Source organism: Danio rerio, chromosome 17 (assembly GCF_052040795.2).
Source record: "Danio rerio strain M-AB ecotype USA chromosome 17, GRCz13ab, whole genome shotgun sequence".
In the NCBI taxonomy this organism is placed as follows: Eukaryota; Metazoa; Chordata; class Actinopteri; order Cypriniformes; family Danionidae; genus Danio; species Danio rerio.
This window is the reverse complement of record NC_141037.1, coordinates 31484213-31511203: the sequence shown is the minus strand read 5'-3', so window position 1 is coordinate 31511203 and position 26991 is coordinate 31484213. Positions and strand designations below refer to the sequence as shown.

General features: G+C 34.6%; 1 long non-coding RNA gene across 2 annotated transcripts in view; it reads left to right on the top strand.

Annotated features, from left to right (window-relative positions):
• Window positions 1-26991, top strand: part of LOC147839960 (uncharacterized) — a 136841-nt gene that overhangs the window by 71344 nt on the left and 38506 nt on the right. The window contains exons 4-5 of one of the 2 annotated variants that reach the window (XR_015513510.1): window positions 3014-3110; window positions 20456-20642. This is a non-coding gene — a long non-coding RNA (uncharacterized LOC147839960). Of the gene's footprint in view, window positions 1-3013; window positions 3111-20455; window positions 20643-26991 lie in introns of those variants that run through there. The other variant, XR_015513511.1, reaches the window with a different exon arrangement.

Below are 26991 nucleotides of genomic sequence, written 5' to 3'. Positions count from 1 at the left end.
AAATATTGAAGCTGAAATCTCACTTTTAAACTACGAGGTTGTTCTTTTAACCTCTGTACCTGTCATTTTAAGAGAGCATAGATGTTTCTTTGTAAATGTACGGTGGTTGTAAATGAATGGATTTAACCTTTATATTCCAGCCTTAAAAGCACTCGGTAGGGAGTAAGTAGTGAATTTAAATTTAAAGAGTTTAATATGCATAAAAACATTGAACTACTCAGTAACCTACTGAACTTTTTTGTTGCAGGGTTTGAGTGTCGTATTTAAATAATCCAACCATCCCAGGCTCATTCTGAAAATGTACCCCTATACACATATCCGGAGACTGTCAAATACCTCCAGGAGCTACGTTTTTCTTTGCAGTTTTTGTTTTCGTAAATTCACCAGAGGCCGCTGTGTACACTTTATGAGATCTTAAATTTCTCTCCTGAGTGACATTTGCGCCTGCTGTTCTTGCGAAAATCCCCCGGAGGCCATTGGGACTGACTGTTTGACTGACTGACTGACTGACTGACTGACTGACTGACTGACTGACCGATTGATTGATTGACCCACCCTCTTCCTTCCCTATACCCATCCAATTGTATTGATTGATCCGCCCACCCACTTCTCTAAACCCAACCAACAATTTTCAAATTTTCAAATTTTCAAAAGCAGTGCAGAAAAAGAGAAGCCTTCGCCTGATTGTACCACATTTTCAGATTTTACCATATTCTCACCCTGATGTTTACTTGTTTATTTTATTTTTTGGAGACTGTTTATGTCTTCCCTGCTTTTTGAAATCGTTCTTCAGCGGACTCACACCCCGTTGCCGTGGCCAACTCCTCTCTGCGTCTCAAGTCCGCCGATCTACATGGCGAGCTAACGAACTGGTAACATCAGAAAAGCCATCAATATGGATGTAAGCGGTCAGCCCGGTAAGCACGTAAAAGAACGGCATCATACCACCCCATAGCATTCATTTTAAAAATTAAATACAGCCATACGTACTTCTTGCTACATAATTTGCGATCTCTAGAAACATATATAGGGCTATGTTTCTATTTGTCCTCTCAAGCCGAGGCCAAGACATACATCTTGCAGACGTCTTCGGCAATTTCCCCCCGTGCCCATCTTGCCGCGGGTTATCATCAAAATGAGCCTATGTTGGATCCAACTTGTTTGACTAATCCTTACTTTTACTTCAGATTATAAGTAAATAAATATTTTATGAATAAATAATATGCATATGCAATTCAAGAAAATAGTTGTATGATAACTTGTACACTGTCTCTACAATACACAACGATTACTTTTCAGCAGCTATTACTCTAGGGGCTTTACTATGTTGAGTTGGTGCTCAAGAAGCGTAATATTAATACATATAGTATAAAGTTTTGATTTTTAATTTATTCTAAATATTAAAAAATATGATAAATAAAATACATTTAAAAATATGATTAAATATAATTAATAAAATCTTTATATTTTTTATATTAATAAATATAAAGTTAAGATTTTTTATTTATTCATTCATTTTCTTTCTGGCTTAGTCCCTTTATTAGTCCCAGCTTATCCAGCACATGTTTTAAGCAGCAAATGCCCTTCCAGCCACAACCCAACATTGGGAAACACCCACACACTCTTGCACAAATTATGACCAATTTAGCTTATTCAGTTCACCTGTACTGCATGTAGGAGAACATGCAAACTCCACACAGAAACAACAACTGACCCAGTCAGGGCTTAAACCAGCGACCTTCTTGCTGTGACGCGTTGACTTTGCTGCCATTAGATTTTTCAATAGAAAAGTAATAATTTCCTTAAAAAAAACATATTTTTTTGAACAGTAATGGATGTAAACTAAAATCCAAAGCTGTTTTAGCAGAGTGGTTTTATTTAATTTTGATTAGCTAAATGTGTAAACATTTTAAACTTTAAATGGTGCACATTTATAGGGATAGTTCAAAACTTTTCTGCTGAACACAAAAGAAGATATTCTGAAGAATGGTTTCTGGTACCCATCGACTTCAATAGTTAGAAAAAATACTATGGAATTCAGTGGGTGCCAGCTACCAGCATTTTTCAGAATATATTTGTTTGTGTTCAACAGAAGAAAGAAACTCATAGTAGTGCATTCTTAGATGAAATCTAGATTCCTTTATCCATTGATACTGTAGCATGGTGTGCTGGAATCTAGATGATTATAGTGGACTGTTAGATATTACCACAAACATGTGTGGCCCTGTGACCTTTGGCCATGTCTGATTGCTGCTCAGCTGGTGCAGATACAGGAGCATTTTTAGACATGGTGCAAATGTTATACCCAAAGCTTCAGACATACAGCGAGCCCTAAAGATCAAGATCAGATTGGACCCCATGAGTTCTGGCGATTGCCCTCAGAGATTGACCAGACAAGGACATTCTTCGCCTACCAGCACCAGGGTATATTCTAGCACGCTGTGTTATCTTCACCAATCGCCCTGAATACAAAGCTTTATCAAAGGGGGTCTTGACTGGATGGCCTGACCCTTCTCCAGAGCTCAGGGGCAGATACAGGATGGCTGCTGAGAGGCTAAAGAGCTGATTAACTTCCTCTGCAGGCAGGAAGTGCCCTGCAAAACAAGGCGAAGACACAACAGGAAGTCAGAGAAAAGTTTTGCCCTGGAGGGATCCAAGGAGAAGAAAAGCATTTAAGATGCCAGCAGATTGCAAAAAAAAAAAAAAAAAAAACTCTTCCCCCCTAGACAAATTGGAAATGTAATGTTAATAAATAAAAAAGAAATGTTATGGCTGATGTTCCATTTTAATGCTTCTGTCAGGATTCACCTCGAATCATATCAAATGTAACTGTGGACTTCATAATAGCATTACATAAATGAATCATTCCCCCAAAAGTGAGCTTCTTTGTCTCTTCAAACTGGCCATGATTCATTTCAATCTTCAGTCTTTGTGCTTTCTCAAAAAGAGCCACATTCTTCCTCACAGTGAAGCTCAATCAATTAATTACATGTTCCTTTTTTGTCTTTTCCAGAACTGGAGAAAGTCCTTATGGTGATTAACCCATCAGTCTTTTGGCAAACCTCCTCTATGTCAGGGCAGTGTTGGATGGCACCAGTCAAAATCCTCTGGTAGGCTCAAAGCACTAAATAACTTAAAGGGACAGTACACACTGACTGTTAAATTACTCAAGACGAACAGTAGGTGACTTTTTTCTTCAGCAGAAGTTTAAAGCAGATTCTTTTAAATTCATGTTTTTATGTTATTTACTAAATTAATGTTAAAAGTTACTGGCATTTTGAGTTAAAATAATATCTACCAGCTAAATAAATTCAATACCTGTGGGCCTTCACTATACAGTTCATACATCAACATGGGCTCATTGGAAATATGTGCCCGGAGTATATATGAAGGGCTCTATTTTGACTATCCAGGTGCAAAGTCCAAAGGCCAGGGCGCAAAAGCATTAAGCATCCACTTTTGCTATTTTAAGTACGGAAAAATCCGCTTTGCGCCGTGGCGCATGGTCTAACAGGGTTGAGCTTTTTCTCTTAATGAGTTATAGGTTTGTTTTGTGAATAAACCAATCAGAGTCTCATCTCCCATTCCCTTGAAAAGTCAGTTGCATCGTGCCATGGCGCATTTGCTATTTACATGGCAAACTTTTTAGTTAAAAAACTGAACGCTTCACTAGAGAGCAAACAGGTAAACCCAGCATCTACAGCAATAATTAGAGATGAGCCTCCTAATTGTTTACTTTCACTTTCACACTTGTGGATAGGGCAACGTGTTGTACACACAGACATCCATTCGCCTATACACAATTGATTTAGTTTAAGCGCAAATATTTGTTTCAAAACTATTTCTCAAGTCAGTTTTAATTTCCAGCAAATGAATAAATGAACAATAATAACAAAGTGTGTTAAAAAACTTTAACACACTTATTTCCAAATAAAAATGCTATGCCCCATATGGTCTAAAATCTGACAGGTGGGCAAATCTAAACTTGTTTTTAATAAAACAAATATAATTATGCATATAATAAATAATACAGCTAATAATAATTACATTATACAAAAGCAAATTGTCATGAATAAACTGAAAAAGCCCCCCCGAGATGAAGAAGGCATGAAGGCAGGGGTTTTTATTTTTATGTAGGCTAGAAATGATAATAGTTTTTCATATTATTTTAATCCTTTAATTCTTTTTCATTTGTAAAGATAATTGCGTATTGCTGTAGATCCTGTGTGTATTAAGCAATGTGTACGCAAGGCACACAACTAATGTGCTCTGCGCTGGACTTTAGACCTCCTCTAAGCTAGTCTATTGAACAGTGTATTTTAGTTCCTCAAAATAACAACGCGCCAGCAATGCGCCTTAACACGCCTTCTTTTTTAGACCAGAATGCTAAGGGTGCAAATAAATGATTTGTAAATGGGCATTGTCTATTAGGCTCCTGTGATTAGGTTCAGCAGTTTTGTTTTAGATGTAAAGATTAGGTAATTAGCTTGTAAACAAAACATTATTTGTGGCCACTACTGTTAGCTGTTAAAATTCATTTTTAAATAAATTATGGCAAACCTGCATGATGCCAGAATTAATTAACAAGAAAGAATCATTTTCATAATGTACATAAAAAACAGTCCGTAAAACTTTTTTAATGCTATAAGCCTGTCACATTTGCCATAGTGGATGGTGTTATGCAATCTGGCCTGATCTGATCTGAATTTGAAACGTGATCACAGCCTGTACCGAACACCATTAGATGAATTAAAGGATTTACATGCTTCATTTGAGATTAGAAATCTGTTCTGTCTCTATTTCTCCTGCCAACCTGCTTTAACATTTATTATTTCATAGCAGTGACCTTAAATGGCATGCAAAAATCTCTCATACATGTTGATTTCAGAGTATTTCTATCAATGTTCATTTTGTGATAATGACTGAAAAAGTAGGGCTAATGTGGACACACACATACACACACACACACACACACACACACACACACACACACACACACACACACATTCTTGGTTGATGCTGAAGTGTGACTTGGCTTCAGCGCCTCATCTTTAAATATTGGGAGCGAGAGGAGCAGGCACCAGATGTCGGCCTTCTAAAGTCAGTCTTGCAATATGGCATGCAGCACACAGGTGTGCGGAGGGAGAATCACAGCCTCATCTCCCATTATTTACCGCTATTAATCACAGTGTCACTCACTGAGCCCGATCAGGAAAAACAGGCTTTAATTAGCTGTGCCAAAACCATGACAATGTCCACTTGTGTCATCTGTTTTATTATCTTGTCCCACCATCCCCCTTTACAGTGCATGTTACTCTAGGTGCAATTGGCAAATGCAGATTTAAAAACATATGAGATTATTTGTATAAAATAAAATAACATTAATTTTTATACAATAAAATTGTGTCATTTTTAAATCTGGGTTTGAATATTTCAGATGCCACCATCTCTTAAATATAAAACCTAAAGTGCGGATAGCATACAGTATACAATATTAATATTATGAATATAACATTATTGATATTAATATTATTTGGAAAATGTTATATTCTAGATTGTTTTAATCCATTTTTTTATTTGAATGTTTTATTTTTATGTAAGTGTTAATGATATTAAGATTATTTAATCTGTTTATTTTGATTAATCATTTATTTATTTATTTAATTCATAATTTCTTATTTTAATTTACATTCTTGTGGGCGACATGGTGGATCTGTTGTTAGCACCGTCGCCTCACAGCAAGGAGGTCACTGGTTGGAGTCCCGGCTGGGTAAGTTGGCATTTCTGTGTGGGGTTTGCATGTTCTCCCGTGTTCGTGTAGGTTTCCTCCGGGTCCTCCAGTTTCCCCCACAAGTCCAAAGACATGTGCTATAGGTGAATTAGATAATCTAAATTGTCCGTAGTGTATGTGTGTAAATTAGTGTGTATGGATGTTTTCCACTAGTGAGTTGCAGCTGGAAAGGCATCTGCTGTGTTAAACATATGCTGGATAAGTTGAAGTTGATGGTTCATTACACTGTGGCGACCCCTGATGAATAAAGCACTAAGCCGAAGGAAAATTAATGAATGAATAAACATTCATTTGTGGACCCAGTTTTAAAACCTCTGTATTAGATGACAGATTAAAGATGTTTATGATCAATTCAAATTTTTGCCTTAGCTGAAATAAAAATGTTAAAATGCTAAAAATATTTTTTTAAAAATCCAATGAAATATATTATGTAAAATATTAATGAATATTGTTATAAATAATCAGGAATTCCAACAACCTTAATTTTTTTCATGTAAATTATGATTATGGGTATCTAATATAGTAAAATTGCCACACATTTACCTTAACAATCTCAGTTAGGTTTAGTGTGGGATTTAGTGTATGTGATACTGTATGTGATAAAGCATTAAACTTTTTGCCCCACTCATCAGCCATTTCATTTGAAGTTATCAGCACTTACTGGACATTTCACTTCAAAACTGCCATGATTTAAGCACGATAATATGATTTTTTTTTTACTTTCATACATAGGCAGCCAGTTTTAGTGTTGAAAAACTGCAATTTGAGCACATTTAATTGCACGAGTTAAATTGTAAACAGGGAATTGGTGCTATCCTTTTTATTAAACTGTGATGATCAATGCACATAACTTTTATACAACTTCAGACAGATGAAAACTACAAAATGAATGCCTGTCAGGGCAGTCAGGGCTTGACATTAACACCCGCCAAATGCGGGTAGATTTCAGCTGTGGTAGATTAGACAGCCTCACTCACTAGCCACTTTGGCTCTTTGAAAATTATTTTTAAATTGTAGTTTTCTTAAAAGCAGGGTTCAACAATAAGAATGGCTCAATATGCATGCAAATTTGATCTTAGAATCAAGAAGCAGCACAACTGACAAAAACAGTGTTTAGGCGAGCAATAGAGAGCAGGTGAATACCGAATGAGAGGATGATAACTCGAGCACACAGGTGATGTAATGCGCACGAGTTTACGGCCGCGAAGAAACTGTGCCTGGAAACGCAACTGCTGTGATCGTTTCTTTTTGAAATAGACTGGACAAAAAGCGATGCTCGCACACCCACAGTTCTGCTGCTTAAAAAATGTCTTTTTGTAAGCAATAGCAGTTGCCACTTTCACTTTTACTATTCTTTAAAAAGATTATTCATTGGCCTAAAGTTAACCGTATGTAAGCGATCATATGTTCATCCCAAACAGTATGTTTTTCACCTGCTTTGTTTTTTAATGTTTTAATTATAACTTTTTACAATAACATTGCTTTAAAAGCATGACTCCCTATTTATGAGTAGTTAACTGGTGATATGAGACCTTTAGCCAGAGCAGATTACTGCTCATAGTTTTAGATACATAGCAATAATTATTTTTTTAAATGTCAATTTTTTTTAAAATTTTTTTTATAAAAATATATGTATACAGCTATATTTTGCTTGTTTAGATGCATTATTAAAAAATGGTGGCTAAGAAATCATAATTTATTTATTTTTGATTTAGTCAGTGATAAATTTGTTAAATCCTTAGTGTTGAGCCCTGAAAGGTCATGTGAAATAAAAACTAATTGCAATGCGACACTATAAAACCATAACCTATTTGCTCATGCTCATTGAGCAGGCTCATACACAACACAAAAAAGTTAAACGAAAGAGGAGGCATGTGGACATAGCACAACATTTAAATCAAGTAATTTGAGTATGTTAAAGTCAAATTTATGCATTTAAAATATATTTTCCCAACAACAAAATTATGGCTAGTGAAAATGGTGAGTGGCTAGTAATATTGGAAAACTACTAGCCATAGTGGCTGGTGATTAAAAAAGATAATGTCAAGTCTTGGTAGCAGTAATATCTGGCATGAAACAATCAACAACAAAATCTGTAGTATAATTAAAACACAGAGCAACACAGAGCAATGTGATATTTTAAAAAGAAATGTTCATACAGAAACAAAAGCACATGCGTAGGGTGTTAGAAGGACAACTGTAAGAACTAGCCTGGGGAGGTTTGGCATTCTGGCGTAACTTGAGCTTTTAACAACTCATTTATTTTACTGATTTGCTGTAACTGATATGCAACTAACAACTGGACCATGAAAAGTCCTGCTGGTGCCCAGCACAGTCAAGCCTCATTGACTCCACACACCTGACATATAGAATAGCAGATTTCCCTCGCCTCTCACCTCACTCCAGCGCTACCTTAACACACATTTCTGTGCTTTCACTTAATCAACACTGGCATCACACGAGTGTACTGTAGTATTAGAGCTAATTATAATCCATGCGAATGTAGCATATTGTGGCTTACATCCAAGTCATATTTGAAAATAACTCAATTGGTTGTAAACCTTATTTAAAGTATAAGGCCTTTTAGTGAGGCCACAGACTGATTTTGACTACAATCTTATGCATATGGATGTGTGTGTGATGTCAAATGAAGATTAATGCAGTTTATAGTATGTGATTTCTTTTTCTTTCTATTAATGTAATAGCATATTTACAACATGCCTATTCTGCATCCCATCTATCATTTCCATTTATTTAATATTAGAGTTTTATTTGTATTCATTCATTCATTTTCTTTTCCGCTTAGTCCCTTTATTAATCTGGGGTCACCACAGCGGAATGAACCGCCAACTTATCCAGCATGTTTTACGCAACGGATGCCCTTCCAGCTGCAACCCATAACGGGGAAAAGTTTTATTTGTATTATTCTAGGTTTTTTGTTAGGTATTATTATTTTATTTATTTATTTTTGTTAGGGGTTGGTTTAGAAAAACAAGAGTATGTTTGTTTGTGAATATTTGAATAGTATGTGCTGTAGCAAGTCAATAGCATGTATAATTATAATATCAGTTAAACATTATGTTCAAACTTTACAATAAGGAGTCATTAGTTAATGTATATACTAATGCAAACTAAGTATTAACAATACTTGTACAGCATTTATTAACCGCAGTATTAATAATTGCATTGTTAACATCTAAATTCATGCTTGTTAACATTAGCTAATGCACTGCGAGTTTATGAACTAACAGAATTAACCGCAGTATTAATAATTGCATTATTAACATCTAAATTCCTGCTTGTTAACATTAGCTAATGCACTGCGAGTTTATGAACTAACAGAAACAAACTGTATTTACATGAACAAATACATGGTATTAAATGCATTAACTAACATTAGTTAATACAATTTTATTGTAAATTGTTACCAACATTATTGTCAGTAAAAACACACTAACTTACTATTTTACCTACTTATTTTTCAAATTTTATATTTTATTCATTTTTATTTACAGTTTTCATGAAGAAATAATACAGAATATTTATTTGTATACAGTAATGTCTGTTTTAGATAGGTTCTGCAAAATTATTGATTTTTAAGTTCTTGGGAATATCTTCTGGGGAAGAGGTCCTAAAAAAACATTCTTTTCTGTCAATTAACACTTGTGTGATCTTAGAATTTTGCATATTTCGTTTGTCCTGAGGGTCAAAAATGACCCACCTTCCCCAAATTCTAAAATAAACCAAAAGAATTTAATTTTAAAATCTCAAATCTACACTGTAAAAAATGCAGAGTCCCACACAATTCATTCATGTTGTCCCAACACAAATTGATTAAGTTAACTTCACACTTTTAACAGATTTATGTGGATTGAACATAAAAAATGAAGTTGTCCCAATGAAATCTCAAGAATTGTGTTGTTTCAGCCCATTTTAATTGAGTAGTTTAAACAAGTAAAAACAACAAAAACAAAAAATTGAGTGTGTTTTGCATGAAGAAACAACCTTGTCATTCATAAAAAAACTATAGTTTTTCCCTCATCAGTGTGCTGCATTTCATGAATGTTTAATCAGTGTTGGAGTGTGTATGTGTGTGCCTGTAGCTTTTGTGCTGCTTTAATTGCTGCCGGGTCAAAATTGACCCCTAAGACAGTTGTTGTGCCCTATACTGTATGTGTACAGACTATTCGAAAATAGAAACTGGTTCATTCTTTCTAATGCTGTGGTTTTAGAATGTTAGAAAAAGTTATCTATAGCTTCAAGATGAACGAAACATCATTCAGAGGGTTTTTTCTGCTGTTAAAACGGTCATAGGTCATTTTTGACTCGCAATTCAACATTAAATTCAGTGCACATTATTGCATTACAATCAATTGGAAAAGTTAAGGCAATCAATTCGGAAAGTTAAGGTTATTACAGTAGTTACCATATCATTATTAGTTTCTAATTGGCTTATTAACTAGTAACTAATATGCTATAAAGGTCACCAATATGCTATAAAATTGCAGATTAATGTATTCTGTATAAAGTAAATTATACTTGATTGTAACTTTAATTGTAATGTAATAATGTGCACCTTGTAAAGCAGCTCTGAAACAATAATTATTGTAAAAAGCGCTATACAAATAAACTTGAATTAAATTGAATTAATAGCTTTTAACAGTTAAAGTTAATTTAGTTAACCCGCAGTTATAAAGCAACTATATATCACAAGGTTTAAATATGAAATATTATTCCTATTAGAGTTCATATTAGTGACATATAGGAAGCCTTTCATTTGTTCTCTTGAATCTCCCAGTGCTTCATTTATTCATTAGCACAGGTACACAGGGTAAACCGCATGATTATTCATTAGTAAAGGTATGGGGTAAACGGCATGATTGCCTTTAATTACTGCGCCGACACAAACACCACTGGATAAATGAATGAACAATTAGGGACGCAGGAGTCAATACTCGGTGACAAAGGCCTCCAGCTCTGAGAGCCAGCCCTTCTTGTTTAGTTCAGTTATCCTATGTACTGTCTCTCTCTCCCACACTTCCCTCTCTCTTTTTTTTGTCCTGCCGTTGGTAATTGTCTACACAGCAGTGACAGATGTGTAATATCGCCACCTCTTCAGGAAAAAAAAAAATCACAGTTTGTCCAGTATGTCAGTTCCCTCTTTTTAGTGCTCCAGAGGTCCTGCCCCCATTATGGCTGATTTAAAAATGGAGAAAGCGCGTGAAGCAGATACGGTTGAGCCCCGAGAGCGCTAGTTAGCACACGGCCTCATCTGCATTCAGCCATTCACTTACAGCAGAGAAATTGTGGCAGGCCCCTCTGGCCGCTGAGATGAGTGGGGGAATGACAGTGCCTTGATTTGTTGAGAGAGAGAATAAATGGGTTTTTCTAAAGCTGAGGAAATATCGCCATTACCAGCCAATTTATGTCTTTTTATCTGTTCTTCAAACATGTCACTTTTGGTACTGTGGCATGGTAATTGCGCAGCGTCCAAAGAGAAAAGTAGGGGGTGTGCGGCATAGTAAAAGAGAGAGAGAGAGAAAGAGAGAGAGAGAGTTCAGATGGGCTTCAAAATCCTCTAATCCTGATAAATACCCATTTATGATACTCCCGGCTGATAGACTCATTTTAATTTTGAGTAGCCACACTCGGAGTAAATAGGATCCAGAATTGGATTCCAGAGATTATGATTATCTTAAAAGCAAATCACAATTTGCTTATTTATTGCCCTCTGTCTGATTATGTGAAGCCAAAAGGGTCATTCTTATTGGCTGAAAAACATGAATTTACAAACACTGCTTGTGCTTGAGATGTGTAGATGCTGCATTTATGTTTAACACAATAAAACTGCCTTCATTTTACAAAGGCTTATTGGGGCAATGAGTTTTAGTGAAAGAGCTAAATGTCTTTAATATAGTTTATCATTGTGTATCAATTCTATTATTCTATTCTGATGTATTCTATTCAGCTTTTTAATAGTTGGTTTGTCTAAAAATATATTTATGAATTAGTTTATTCAATAATTTTGTTTATCTATTGTTTTATTTAAGTTAGTTTTTCATTTTATTTCATTATGGTAATATATTTTATTCAAATTAATTTTTTATTGTATATAATTCATTCATTAGTTTGTTCATTCATTCATTGTTTTATTCTGATAATTTAGTTTGTTTATATTTTTAGTTTAAAATTTTTAGTTTAAAAATCTACTACAGTTTGAGTTATGTTTAATAGTAAATTACATTTAATAGTAAATTACAATTTTATTAAAATAAAAATTTAATTCAATTTTGTTTTATATAATTTTATTTTATTTTATTTTTGTGAAGCCAAATGGGTCAATTTTGTGGTTTAAAAGCAAGAATTTATTTTTTTATTTTATTTTATTTTTATTTTATTTTATTTTTATTTTATTTTATTTTTATTTTATTTTATTTTATTTTATTTTATTTTATTTTATTTTATTTTATTTTATTTTATTTTATTTTATTTTATTTTACCAAAAGGGTCATTTTAATGGCTGAAAAACAAGAATTCACAAATCTCCTTGCCTTAAAAACATAATTACCTTAATTTTTTCCTAAAGGTTTAATATTCGTATTGGCTAATGAGTTGTACTAAAAGAGCAAACTGTCTCTAATAGTATTTACAGTCTCCCAGTGTATCGATTGGACAGCACATGAGTTCGTGCCCTTGGCAGAAGCTCTTATTGATGTCCCAGTTTGTCTTGGGGTTGAATGCGCTGTAACATGTTATAGATAAAACTCAAATGCTGAGGGCAGTGCATTAACATGAGGTTATAGCTTCAAATTGCACTGTCACATTATGAAGCGATACAAAGGACAAAGACGCGCTCTTGAGACATGTTTAGCTCATCAGTTGTTAGCCTCGCTGAGCCATGTAATGCTTTGCCGACGTGATGAAGGCATGGACTGAATTAGCTGTTACTTGAGCTTATCTTTGATTGTCGACTCATTAGTAAGCATAGGTATCTGTGTGCAAAGGGTGGTTTTAACGCATACTCCATATATTGTCATTTGTACTGTCAATTGGCATTTAAGTACAGTACATTAATTTTTTTACCCATTTTAATCCATGTATTTGCTTGATTGTTCATTCATTCATTCATTCGGTTATTCATTCATTTTTATTTCTTTAGTTTATTTGAGTAGTTTTTTCAATTTATGTATTTATTTATACGTTGATTCTATTTTTTAATTCTATGAACTATTTATTTACTTGTTTAATTGTATGTATTTTCAGTAACACTTTATAAAAACTACACACTATGAATCCTTTACTAAGCATTAGCATCTGGTGAATTCATTATTTGTTAAGTATTACCTCTACTTTAAAAAGCGTTAGTAAGCAGTTTATAACTGCAGCTACAAATGCTGTATTCTTGACTTACAACCACATTTATAATGTGCCTAATAATTGTACGTTCATACTTTGTTAATGATTTATTTTTCTTTACTAAGCATTGCATTATCTACAAACCATTTGTATTTAAAAGTCGTAGCTGGTTTTTAAGTTAATTCTGAATGAGTTAGTAAATGATTAATAAACTATTAAAGTCAACATTTATATATCTTATTATTCAAGCATATAGTAATGGTTACTATGTACTGTATGCTAATAAATGCTTTATTAACTCAACTTCATGCAGTTTGTGACCTTATAAAAAGTGAGGACTATTTATGACAATTAAAAGCTCAGTATCAAGTGAACAATAATCTTTGCAATCTTATCTAAGAAGTAAAATGACTGTAAGGTTTAAACATTGCCGATTAACATTGTCATAATATACCATAAAATTGCACAAAACAACAACAATATAATAATTTAACAATATAAAAAGATGCAATGTTTAAACTGTACAGTAATTTTATTCTAGAAAAGGTTGCAAAGATTTATTTTTCATTTGAAGTACAAGTTTATTTGTGTATCTTCAAACGAATAACTGAGCCTTTAATTGTCATTTAGAAGGGATTTATAAAGCATAAATAGTCCTCACTTTACATTAGGTCACAAAATTGGATGAAGTTGAGTTAATAAAGCATTTATTAACATACAAATTAACCATTAGTATGTAAATTTGAATAGTTTATTAAACATTTACTAACTCATTTTGGGCAATCTTAAAAAGGAACAAACTTTGCTATCTGGTTTGTAAATGTTGTAGTAATTAATTTATTAATGAAAAATAAATCATTAACAAAGTATGAAAGTACAGATATTAGGCACATTATAAATGTGGTTTTAAATCAAGAATACAGCATTTGTAGCTGGAGTTATAAACTGCTTACTAACGTTTATTAATGTAGAGTTAATGCTTAACAGATAATGAGTTCACTATTTGCTAATGCTTAATAAATGGTTCATAGTATGTGGTTATTATAAAGTGTTACCGTAATTGCCTCTGTATAATTAATGTCCATTGTTTTATTGTTTTGTCCATGTTTTATTACATTTATTATTATTTTTTGAATTATTATTAAATTCTTACATTCATTCATTCATTTGTTCATTTATAATAAATAATTTTTTTTACAGATATATTACACTTTTTAAAAATAGCTGAAAAAAAATAATTAATTGTCCCTAAATTTTGTCTTTTTTATTTCTGAACTCCTAAACCATGTGACAGCTGGTTTATGGTTAAGAACAAAACCACAATATGAAGTTTCATGGGATAAAACTTATTCAAATCTGTTCTCTCATTGACTCTTGTATGACTTGTGTCCGATTGCAGCTTTTGCTTTTAGATTTTTTAATATAATGAAAGGACAACCTTAATGACCTTTTGAATCTTAGGTCTGTTTTTAGTCAAACATGTATTATAATGTAATCTAAGAAATATATGTGTCATTTTTACAATGTTTGTAGAAATATTAGAATTGTATATTTATTCTAAGTAATAAACTGTACACATACAATTGAACACACACATATATATATATATATATATATATATATATATATATATATATATATATATATATATATATATATATATAAAATATATATAAAAAATATTATATAAATATAAAAAAAAAATATATATATATTTTTCTATTTCCCAAACATCGATTAAAAGGAATTTTTCATAGTACTTCCTATAATATTTTTGTTTTATTTAAACTAGAATAAAAGCAGTTTTTAATTTGCTTAAAACCATTTTAGGGTCAATATTAAAAGCCCTCTTAAGCTATATTTTTTTTCGATTGTCTACAGAACAAACTATTGTTATACAATGACCTGCCTAATTGCCCTAACTTGCCTAATCACTCTAATTAACTTAGTTAAGCCTTTAAATTGCACTTTAAGCTGAAAAATATATAGTAAAATTTAAGGTACTGTCTGTCATCAATGCAAAAAAAAATCATAAATTACTAACTAACTATTCTAAACTATTATGTTTAGAAATGTGTCTTCTTTCTGTTAAACAGAAATTGGGGGGAAATAATGCAAAGATGGCTAATAATTCAACTTCAACTGTTAATGCGTCCACATTGTGCATGCAGTCAGTATGTCGATACACTTATAAAATTAAGGTTCTTTATTGTCATCATTGGTTCCATGAAACACCGTGAAAATCAAACCTAAAAAGTTTCTGTGCAGTAGAAAAAAGATCCATCTATAGCATCACGGTGAAAACCCCTTTATTGGTTCTTCCTGGAATCTTTATTTTTAACAGTGCATTTTATGTTTCACAGAAAATATCCAAACAAAGTAGAATTGCTAGCACGACATATAAATACAAATGAGATCAGGCCGTGTCATAATGGTATATGTACAATCTTTACATTATACTACTTAAGGTTTTCTTAAACCATCTCTTAAGACTGCTAAAACACAGGATTCACTTTACATTCTGTAGGGTATTGAAGTCTGATCCATGAAGAGCTCAGAAGGGTGCTTGAAGGTCGCGGTAATGTGCGTTTCAGAATTCAAGACTTTTTCCCAAAGAGCAGAGAGAAAATGCTGTGGATTTATCTTACTTGAATTGTGTGAATTGTGCCAGCCAGAACTCTTTGTCGGATTGGGATAGAGTTCTTTGCTAATGTGTCTTTTGTCTTACGGCTCCTTCAGCTCTCATTTGCATTCGACGGGGGTTATTACAAGCGCACAACAGCCCGATTCATCATTTCCCCAGAAAGCCTGCGTTCCAAAAGTTGCAGACGAGTATTAAGTGCTGATGGCCTTGCGATGAATTTCATCTTAGCCACGGCAAAGACAATTTCACCCTTCTCGTGTGTTCTGCCGAGCTCAAAAAGGCAGAGCTTTCAAAGTAGCTCAACATGATCGGTCTTGTTACATTCAATCCGCTGCCAGCGTTTTCTGTTACAATAAGAGAAACAATGTGTCTATGTTAGAACCTAGATTAGCCAAAGTTTAGCCGAATGGAGCCTGTGTAAAGCGCGTCTCCAAATCCTGTTAGCAGACTTGTGCTCTCATCACGCTCACGTATTGGCCATGGCCTGCGCTATTCAGACAGGAACACTGGAAATTAATTTGAACTATTAGCTCAAAGTTTAAACTGTTAAACTCCCTCTGTGCAGGCATTGTGGGTATGCTTCAGTCAGTGAAAAGGTAGATATTTTCCTTTTCCCTTTTTTTAATTTAGGCTTTTAACATCATTAATTAGAGTCATTGTAATGAAGAAGTGATCTATTGTCGCTCTGTCTCGTTGTCTGGCATGCTAATGAGATCTGCTGGCGTGTTGTAAGCGGATGCTATAGGCTTTTCAGAGGAGATGACGTTTGACATTGAACAGGATTAGAATCAGAGTCAGTGGACACTCGACAAGTTTGATTGTTAGATTGATGAGTTATTAGTGATTTTATGAAGAATATTACTTTCTTTGTTTGTTGGTTTTGACGGTGCTGTTCTTTACCTAAAAAAGCAGATCTTCACATGTGCATTCACATTAAAATCACTTGTGATGTATGAGGAATGCATGTAAAACACAATTTAGGAGCATTTCCATCTGAAATTCAAGTGATTTCATGAATAAATGTGCACTCCAGCATTCACAAATAAACATTTGCCACAAAATCCCACAATTTCACAGGGGATTTTTATTTTCTACAAACTTTTTGTATAACCCATATTTGCATCTAATTAAATATGAAACTAAATATTCCCTCATTAATTACAAAAGATTTTCACAGTCATACAATAGAACCATTTTGAGTTCAGAACAAACAACATAGGCTCATTCTGAAAACGCACAGTAGCCCTATATACATTTCTTGAGATTGTGAATTGTGTATAGCTAGAGGAACGTATGGCAGCATTTTTTATTTTTTAAATAAACACTATGGGGTGGTAAGACGCCATTTCTTTTCGCGCTCACCAGCTGACCACTTACGTCCGTATGGATGGCTTTTTGGCTGCTACCAGTTTGTCCAGTTAGTTCACCATGTAAGTCGGTGGACTTAAGACACTGAGAGGAGATGACCACAATTCCAGAAAGGGTAAAAAAAAAACAGAAGCCAAAAAAAAAAGCAATAGAATAAAAAGGTGAGAATGTGGTAAAATGTGGTAAAAAATCTGACATGGGCTTTTCTTTTTCTGAATTGCTTTTTAAATTTGTCGGTTGGTTTAAGGAAAGTGGGTGGGCGGGTCAGTCAGTGATTTTTACTATTGGTTTGGTTTAGGAAAGGAAGAGGGTGTATCAATCGATCAGTCTGGCAGTCAGTCAAGCAGTCAGTTGACAGCGGCCTCTGTTGGATTTTTTTTTTTTTTGTTGGACACTTGCGAGAGGAATTTGAGATCTCAAAAAGCATACACAGCAGCCTCTGATGGATTCTCCTAAGGGGTGGGGATGTATTTGACAATCTCCAGAAATGTATATACGGGTAAGTTCTCAGAATAAGCCTGGGTTGATAACAAAACCTAAAGAATTCTTAAAATACCTTATTTTTTCATTGTGATGAATATTTAAAAAACCTAAAGTGTATTTTTTTCTCAGAAAAGAACAGAACATCATTGTAGAATGAAAAGTTTCCATAAATGAAAAAAGATCTTCTTAAAACCCTTAATGCCAATAAATAACCATGAGCATCACGTTAAAATCCAACAGAGGAATATTGGAAATACATTTTTTGCAAAACCACAAAATTGTACTTAAACATGTATTTGACTACAGTTTCTAGTTTGAATGAATGCTACAGGACAGTGTGACATTAACAACTTTTGTTCATTTTCACACTAAATATATTTATAAGGACATATTGTCAACAAATAAATGATTATTTGTGCAGTTCTTTGCACAACACCAAATAAATATCACAGGACACCTTAAAAATGATGATGTCACGGTGGCACATTAGGTAGCACAATCGCCTCACAGCAAGAAAGTCACTGGTTCAAGCTCCAACTGGGTCAGTTGGCACATAGATTGTTTGGAGTTTGCATGTTCTCTTTTCGTGTTCGCGTAGATTTCCTTCGGGTGCTCCGTTTTCCCCCCCAGTCCAAAGGCATGCAGCACAGGTAAATTGAATAAGATAAATTGGCCGCAGTGTATGTGTGTGGATGGCTGTTTCGCAGTGTTGGGTTGCGGCTAGAAGGGCATCCACTGCATAAAACATATGCTGGATAAGTTGGTGGTTCATTCCTCTGTGGTGACACCTGATAAATAATGGGACTAAGCTGGAGCGTTTGGGTTTGGGTCTGGTGAATCACTGTTCCAGCAATGTGAAATCAATGTAAAACTACATGGTTGCAGTGCACATTTATTTTACATTCGCTTGTGAAAACAGAACCATAGGTTGGGTTTAGGGAAAGATTTATGTCAGAGGCTTGCTAGGGTATCTGTATGACAAGTCCCAACTTTTTTGTTAAAGAAGTACATGTATCTGAAACATACAACATAACATAGCATAAGTAGGGTATTTAATGGCCCGTTTCCACTGAGTGGTACAGTACGGTACAGTATGGGTCTCCTCTATCAGGCTTGCATTTCCACTGCCAAAAGGATAGCAATGTTATATGGTTCCTATGAACAAGATTTGATTATATTGATCCGATATGTTATCAATTACAGAAAAACTACACAAAGCTTACATTTAGTCCTTATTTGGCTTCAAAAACAACATGCAACATATAGCCCACAGTCAGTGCAAACCTCTCATCTGTATCTTTAATCTTCACCAGCACATGCAACCTCTTGTTAGAAAGTAATTCCATCATTCCGAGTTCATAATAGTCCAAAAGGTCATGAGAACAATTACACATGGCAGTTTGTTCATGTTTTAGGTTGCTCACAGAATCTTTTGCTCCTTTGTTTTTTTCTGGCTTTTCCTTTGTTTTTTCTTGTGTCACTCTCGCGTATGTCTGTTTCTGAAAGGATGTCAGAAGCACTTTGATAATTACACGCATGTTATTATCATTAGCTCAAGAAGTTTATTATTGCAAATATAATGTAAGACACACGCAAGTGCATGCAAGTTCTCTGAAGAAAATAAAACTTTTAGATGCCATTGTAAAACAACAACACAGCAGATTTCAGATTTTGTTCTTCTTGGCTTTGTGGCTGTTCATTAAGATGACGACAAGGTTTGTTTGAGCTTGGGTTGAACATGGCTTGTTATTATATGTATAAAGTATTGCGATGTAATGTCCCGGGCTGTGTATTAAAAAATGGCGCATCCTTTGTTTTCATTCTCCTGGCTTGTGTGACGTATCTCTGTAAACCAATAGCATTCAGCTGTATGTCTGGCTCTGCCTTTTTGTACCCTTTTGTCATGCTATAGGTACCCTTTCAAAAAGGTACCCCAAAAGTGTTTTGGTTCGGTTAGCTTTTAGGTACCTTTTGACAGTGGAAATAAAAGTGTACCGAACCATACCGTACCATGCCACTCAGTGGAAACGAGCCATAAGATTTGCAAAAATGTAGACAGCACCCCCTAATGGATTTGTCATCTGAAACCCGAAACTACCTGGGGCAAGGTTTTCAGGTTTTGCTAAAATGTCTTGGTAATATTCTGAACATATGTGAAACAAGCATGGACATATTGGTTCCAAATTGACAAAGGTGATCTTTTTTTCCGCGTGAAAATCTTCCAAACCTGCAAGATTTATGTTTTGCTTCAGTTCAGCATGGAATTTAAACGTGAAGCTCATGTGATACACATGTTTTTTTCTGTAGAGAAGGATTTTGTGAATATTTAATTGCTATGCAACCAATTAGCTTACTTTCCTACAAAACTATTGAGCTAAAGTGATTCATGTTTGAGGCTTTTTTGGAGCACTGCAGCGTGCAACTTTTGTACATGATTGCATGTGCTTCTCTTCAGCATGCATGTATTCACATCTGTTAATTGTGTGCATGTCAAGGTTGCTCTGTGTAAAGGAGTGTGTGTAGATGGAGAGAGGGGGCTACTCTCAACCATACGCACTCCTCATGCTCCATTTAAGACGATGATTATTTGCTTTGTTCTCCTGTCCGTAAATTATCATTATTCTTTTGACAGCTTGTCTGCTGCAGAGCCCAATGTGTGAAGCAAAGTGTTTTTAGAGCGTTCTGCTTTCAAGTTGTTTGTGATTTTTGTGTGTGTATGTGTGTGTGTGTTTGTGTGTGTGTGTGTGTGTGTGTGTGTGTGTGTGTGTGTGTGGGCACAGGCCTTGTACTCGCTCTCATGTGTTTATCCACAGCAATATGGCCTGACCACTCTTGACAGGACCATTGATTCAATGCCGTGAAACAAACAAATCAAAAATAGCACACGGAAAACAACCAAGATGGGATTTCACTCACTGGTCATCCTTTCTGACAGATTTCCTCATCTTATTATTTCCCCGCTGGAGCCAAAGTGCTGTGCCTGCCAGTGATATCAGAAAGGTAAATGTTTTTAAAAGCTTGTGAATCAGAATACTTAATTTAATAGCATAAGCAGTAGTTCGACTCAAAAATGAAAATTATTATATGACCTGCATAAAATTTCAAACACCTTGTGTGACTTTCAGTATTTGTGGATAATTGAATAATGATGAAATTACATTATAAAGGTGTCATAAAAGTTAATTTGACTCATACTGATTGATTCATATACAAACATATCCATATGCATAGCTCGGTGATCGTACAGACAAGCACTCTCCATGTTCTTTTGTCAAGTTCTGCTTTTTTAATTTATTGGTATCCAATTTGACTCCTGTCAGTCTATAACATGGATTAAATTAGGATTCTGCCTGTCTGTAGTGTTTATGAATTTAAATCCTTTTTGGGTTTCTTTCTTTTAATATATTTAGAACAGTGGTAGAAAACCTATGGCTCTCTTTGACCAAAAATATATGGCTCTCTAACTGTCTCCGTTCAATTTTGCGGTTTAAAAAAGTTTTAACCGCCACTAGAAATCCAAAGGTGTCCTACTGAAAATACAATTACAATCCCTTTGTGTTGTAATTTTTGTACAGAAAAATTAATAAGAACTCGGTTAACAATAAAAGGACGGTTCGATCAGTGTGCAGTTGAAGTCAGAATTATTAGCCCCTTTTGATTTTTGATTTATTATTATTATTTTTTTATTTTTTTTGTAGAGCAATAGAGCACGGAAATTGTCACAGAATGTCTGATAATATTTTTTCATTTGGACAAAGTTTTATTTTTTTTTATTTCAGCTAGAATAAAAGCAGTTCTTAAAAATAAATATATATATATATATATATATATATATATATATATATATATATATATATATATATATATATATATATATATATATATATATATATATATATATATATTTCCGATTGTCTATTTTTATTCTGATTATACAATAACTTGCCTATTTTCTCTAAACTGCCTAGTTAACCTAATTAACCTAGTTAAGCCTTAAATGTCACATTAAGCTGTATAGAAGTGTCTTGAAAAATATCTAATCAAATATTATGCTCTGTCATCATGGCAAAGATAAAAAAAAAAACAGTTATTAAAACTATTATGTTTAGAAATGTGTTGAAAAATCTCTCTGTTGAAAAATCTCTCCAGAAATTCAAGAAAAGAATTAACAGGGGAGCTAATAATTCTGACTTCAACTGTATATATGTATAATATATATTTAAAAAATGCATTTGCAAAAAAAAATCATAAATGGCTCTCTGCTGAAAATAGGTTTCTGACCTCTGTATTTAGAAGATTGTTGGAAACTTGTAGCCATTGACATCAATTGCAGGAAAAAGAATATTTTGGAAGTCAATAAATCCTGGTTTTTAAAATAGTATTATTTATTTAATGTTTTTTTTTTGCATGTTATATATCCGTGTGTCATGGTGTCACAGTGGGTAGCACGATCGCCTCACAGCAAGAAGGTCACTGGGTCAGTTGACATTTCTTTGTGAAGTTTGCATGTTCTCCCCTTGTTTGTGTGGGTTTCCTCCGGGTGCTCCGATTTCCCCCACAAGTCCAAAGACATGTGCATTGGGTGAACTGCATAAGCTAAATTGGCTGTAGTGTATGTGAGTGAATGAAAAAGCGTATGGGTGTTTCCCAGTGTTGGGTTACGGCTGCAAGAGCATCCACTGCGTAAAACAGGTGCTGCCTAAGTTGGCGGTTCATTTCGCTGTGGCGACCCCGATTAATAATGGGCTGAAGTGGAAAAGCGAATGAATGAATAAATGAGTTGATTTGGAGTAAATAATATCAGAGTATAAATGTTTCTGTGAACAACCCTTTAAAATTTTTTACCACATTGAATCTGATAAAAATGAACATCATTAAAATGATGACATTGTATAGACATTTTTATCATGTTGGTTCAAAATAAGCCACATTTCCAGAGACTAATTATTTCGGTAACGTTAATTATGGCAATAATTAGTTATTCAAGTCACACACGATGAGCTGTATGTGGTGTAAACAACACATTTAAGCAGAAATCCGAGATGTGCCATTTCTCATCATGTCAATGCGATCATGTTTCTGTCATGTCTGAAAGATGCTCTCCTGTGTCGGTCTCCCACTGTCTCCTCTACGACGAGGCCCAGCAAGCTGTCAGGGACTGACCCTGAGGTGCTGGGAATTGTGGGTAGTGGGATTACCTATGGTGGCATAGTCTTGGGCTTCCTCTGTGAGGCTGGCTGGGATGAGCAGATGGCACTGGCCTGGCAGTCACAGCATGGGGTGAGAGATCTCTTACACAAATGCCAATAAACTCACATTTCCTGTGTGTGAGACAACGTAATCACAATTTCCCATCGAGCTCGTCTGTGACAGCTGTATGTCAAGGATTTCCTCTTATAATTGTTTTGTGAAATGATATAGCATTGATCGTTTGATACATGCAAAAAAAGAACCTGTTATCTACAACAAATTATCATCAAACATTTTTACATTTGATCAATGCATTCTACTTGCATTAAATCACCTAACATAATAAAATCGAGCTTAAAAAGAAATCTGTATTCGCAAACTGTTAATTAACTTAATTAATGGTAAAAACTTGTAGAACCGGGATATTGATGATGTATAAATTAGAGCACAGATGACTTGTTTACGTAATTAGTAGATTGATAATCCTTTAACTTAAGCCTGGGTAGGAGGAGCGATTGATTGTCTTTTAGTTGTATATAGATCGCTGTTTGGCTGGAAAATCTTTAGGTAATCCTTTTTGTGGATTCTTCTCCACCTCCATCCTTTCCTGTTTTCATGGGCTGCGGAGAACTGTGGGCTGCTTTGAGCTCTGTTTTTCTGTTGTTGTGTGATTTTTAGGTAAACAAAGATGATTCATCCAATAGGTTTGCATAATAAACCAGCTAGATCTTTCGATAAGGTGTCACTTTGGCCCAATCCCAATTCTTTTTTTGGACCCCTTCCCCTTTGCCCTTAAAACAGAGCGTGAAGGGGAAGGGCTTCAAAATTGACCCCTAAGAAATGGGACAGCACTTCAGCAACTGCACACGTCATCATATGTCATCACAATCGACGATCGCGACTGCTGTAGTTATTCTAGTTGTGTTATTTTTTGGTATTAATCTTCAGGAAATCACTGAAGGCATATATCATGTTATCATGATAATATAATGTGGCAATAAGATCATAACTGGACGGTGCATTTACACAGTTGCAATATTTATCTGTAAACACAAAAAAAAACAGCGATAACATTATAGCAGACACTGTAAAAAGGTAATTCCCAGCCACTAAACTTTTCTGACCGGGTATTGGAGTGTCATCGAGTGACAGAATGTTGTTGGACTGCTATACAGGAGTTATTATTAGGGATTATAGATAGCAACATTTATTTCAGAGTTTTTTTTTTTTAAAGCATGACAGTAAAACAAAAACGCGGTTATGAATGTATTAAAACATTTGCTTGTTTGTTGTAAAAAATTTTAATAATGACAAAAAATACTAATTTGTGGATCTCCTTACCTCCGGGTGCAGCTATGCTGTTGTTGAAATTTTCTTACTCCTTGGTGTCAAGTGTGGTCCTGAAAAATCTCAGTTTAAAGTGGTATCTAGCCCTTAAAGATAATTGGGACACCCATACCCCTTCACGTGAATGCACAAAACGAGGGGTAGGGGTAAGGGGAAGGGCTATGGGGTAGAATTGGTATTGGGCCTTAATCACCCTTTGTGTTTACAGGGTAAGTAAACAACAACATATTTTTTGGGTGAACTATCCTTTTGCATTACAAGCAACTGTAACTAAATTTCCTAAAAACGAAAAATCGAAGGTAATTTAATTACTGTAACTAGTTATGTAACTAATGCCGTAGTCGTGATACGGATGTTTTCACACTGCACAACTAGTCTACTTGTGGGTGCTGTTTACACTGCAAGATGGATCGGCGACAGGGGTTTTCACACTGTATGACATTACAATAGGATAGTTGCTTGTCTCGTTATGTCTCACAACCAGACGCATGTGAGATTTAACATGGAAACACTGTGAGGTCACGTAGTATATCTTTTTTTATCTAACAACACAATGAGAAAGAAGCCTTTAGTGCAGTAGAAAATGTACTTATTTTGCTCACCTGGCCTTAAAAGAGCCTTTTTTCTTTTTTGACCCAGTTGTGATATTGACATGTAAAACAGACACGGGTGCTCCTGACAAATTTACACTAGTTTTTCCTTCATTTCTTGAGTCCAAATAGACCGAAAATAAGTGCTTTTAACTTCTCCCTCAACCTCCTCCTGGCCTGCAGGTACCCATAGTGGATGTTGCTCTTTCATTGGCTGTAGGTAGGGCCAGACAGAATCTGATGACATCTTTGCTATTTCTGTGGAGAATTTAGTAAAAGTCTGCGTATTTATGCAGAATGATTTTGGGAGTATCGTATCTAAAAACGTAATATATGACATAATACCTTTTTAACTTTTATTGAATGTTTACAATGCAAATCCAGTTAGATTTGCAGATTTCTGCTCGTGCAGATTCCGTGTGGGCCTAGCTGTAGGTAATCACCAATGTTAATTTCAATCAGAAAACATTTTACACAGCATGATTTAAATCGCCGACAGCTCCAGATATTTAGCCTGCCAAATATCTCACGGGTGTTGGCGACTCGTTGTCGATTCTCTTAGATTGCGTCTTTGATAGTTCACACTGGGATTGTTCCTCACGCGAAGGAGCATTGTTTTTCCTGGGATTTCATGCATTTGTCTGTGATTTCTTAAAATCTGTCGGCGAGTCAAAATCGGGGGTAAAATAATGCATCTGATCTCAGCATAAATTACACCCAACTCTAAAAAAAGGTCATCAGTTGTTTGCAGAAAACAAAAATCATATTTTCCATATGTATATTATTTGTGGTTTACAGGAGCTCAGGGTACATACCAAGACAAAGAGGACCAAAATACATTTAAGTGGAAAATAAAGTAAACTATAAAAATACATTCATAAATACATCTAGGGGATGGCACAGGGGCTCAGTGGTTAGCACTGTCATCTCACAGCAAGAAGGCTGCTGGTTCGAGTCCTGACTGGGCCAGTTGGCATTTCTGTGTGGAGTTTGCATGTTCTTCCTGTGGGTTTTCCCAAAAGGTATAAGTGAATTGGGTGAACAAAATTGGCTGTAGTGTATGAATATAATGCTGCACAATATATCGCTTGGCATCAATATCACAATGTGAGTATCCGCAATTGTCACATCGCAGGATTAGATTGTCTATTAAAGATTAAAAGTAAAGATATAATTTTTTTAAAAATTATTTATGCAATGATGACCATGTTTTTTTATGTTTTATTGTTGAATTTCTGTATCTGAATATGGTTAGATTCTTTTGAAAACCATTAAAACTGTTTATTTTACGTTTATATATATCGCGGAAAAAGACAACGTCGCAATATCAGATTTTTCCAATATCGTGCAGCTCAGTAATGAGTATGTGTGTAAGCGAAAGTGTATGGATGTTTCCCAGTACTGGGTTACTGATGGAAGGGCGTTTGCTGCATAAAACATATGCTGGAATATATGGCGGTTCATTCTGCTGTAGCGACCCCTGATAAATAAGGGACTAAGTCGAAGGAAAAAGAATGAATGAAAACACTCTAGTCTAGATAGTTTATCTGCAATGGGTGCATTGTTGATTTTTATAACTGCACAAACAGTTGACGTCAGAATTATTTGCCCCCCCTGAATTATAAGCCCCATGTTTAATTTTTTCCCCAACACATTTCTAAACATAATAGTTTTAATTTCTAATTTCTAATAACTTAATTTAATAATTTATTTTATCTTTGTCGTGACAGTAAATAAGATTTGACTAGATATTTTTTAGACACTTCTATACAGCTTAAAGTGACATTAAAAGGCTTAACTAGGTTAATTAAGTTAACGAGGCAGGTTAGGGTAATTAGGCAAGTTACTGTATAACAGTTTGTTCTGTAGACTATCGAAAACAAATATAGCTTAAAGGGGGCTAATAATTTTTACCTTAAAATGTTTTTAAAAATTTAAAACTGTAGTCCTGTAGGATTTTCGCAAAGATGGGTTGCAGCTGGAAGGGCATCCGTTGCTTAAAAACGTGCTGGATAAGTTGGCGGTTCATTCCGCTGTGGTGACCCCAGATTAATAAAGGGACTAAGCCGACAGGAAAATGAATGAATGAATGAGTCCTGTAGGATCTTATTTATATATTTACATATATATAAAACAAAGGTAATTCATCCAACAGTCTGTGATTTAATAAACCCGCTCCCCCATCTCAGACCTATTATTTGGCCCACTTTGCCAGACTCACT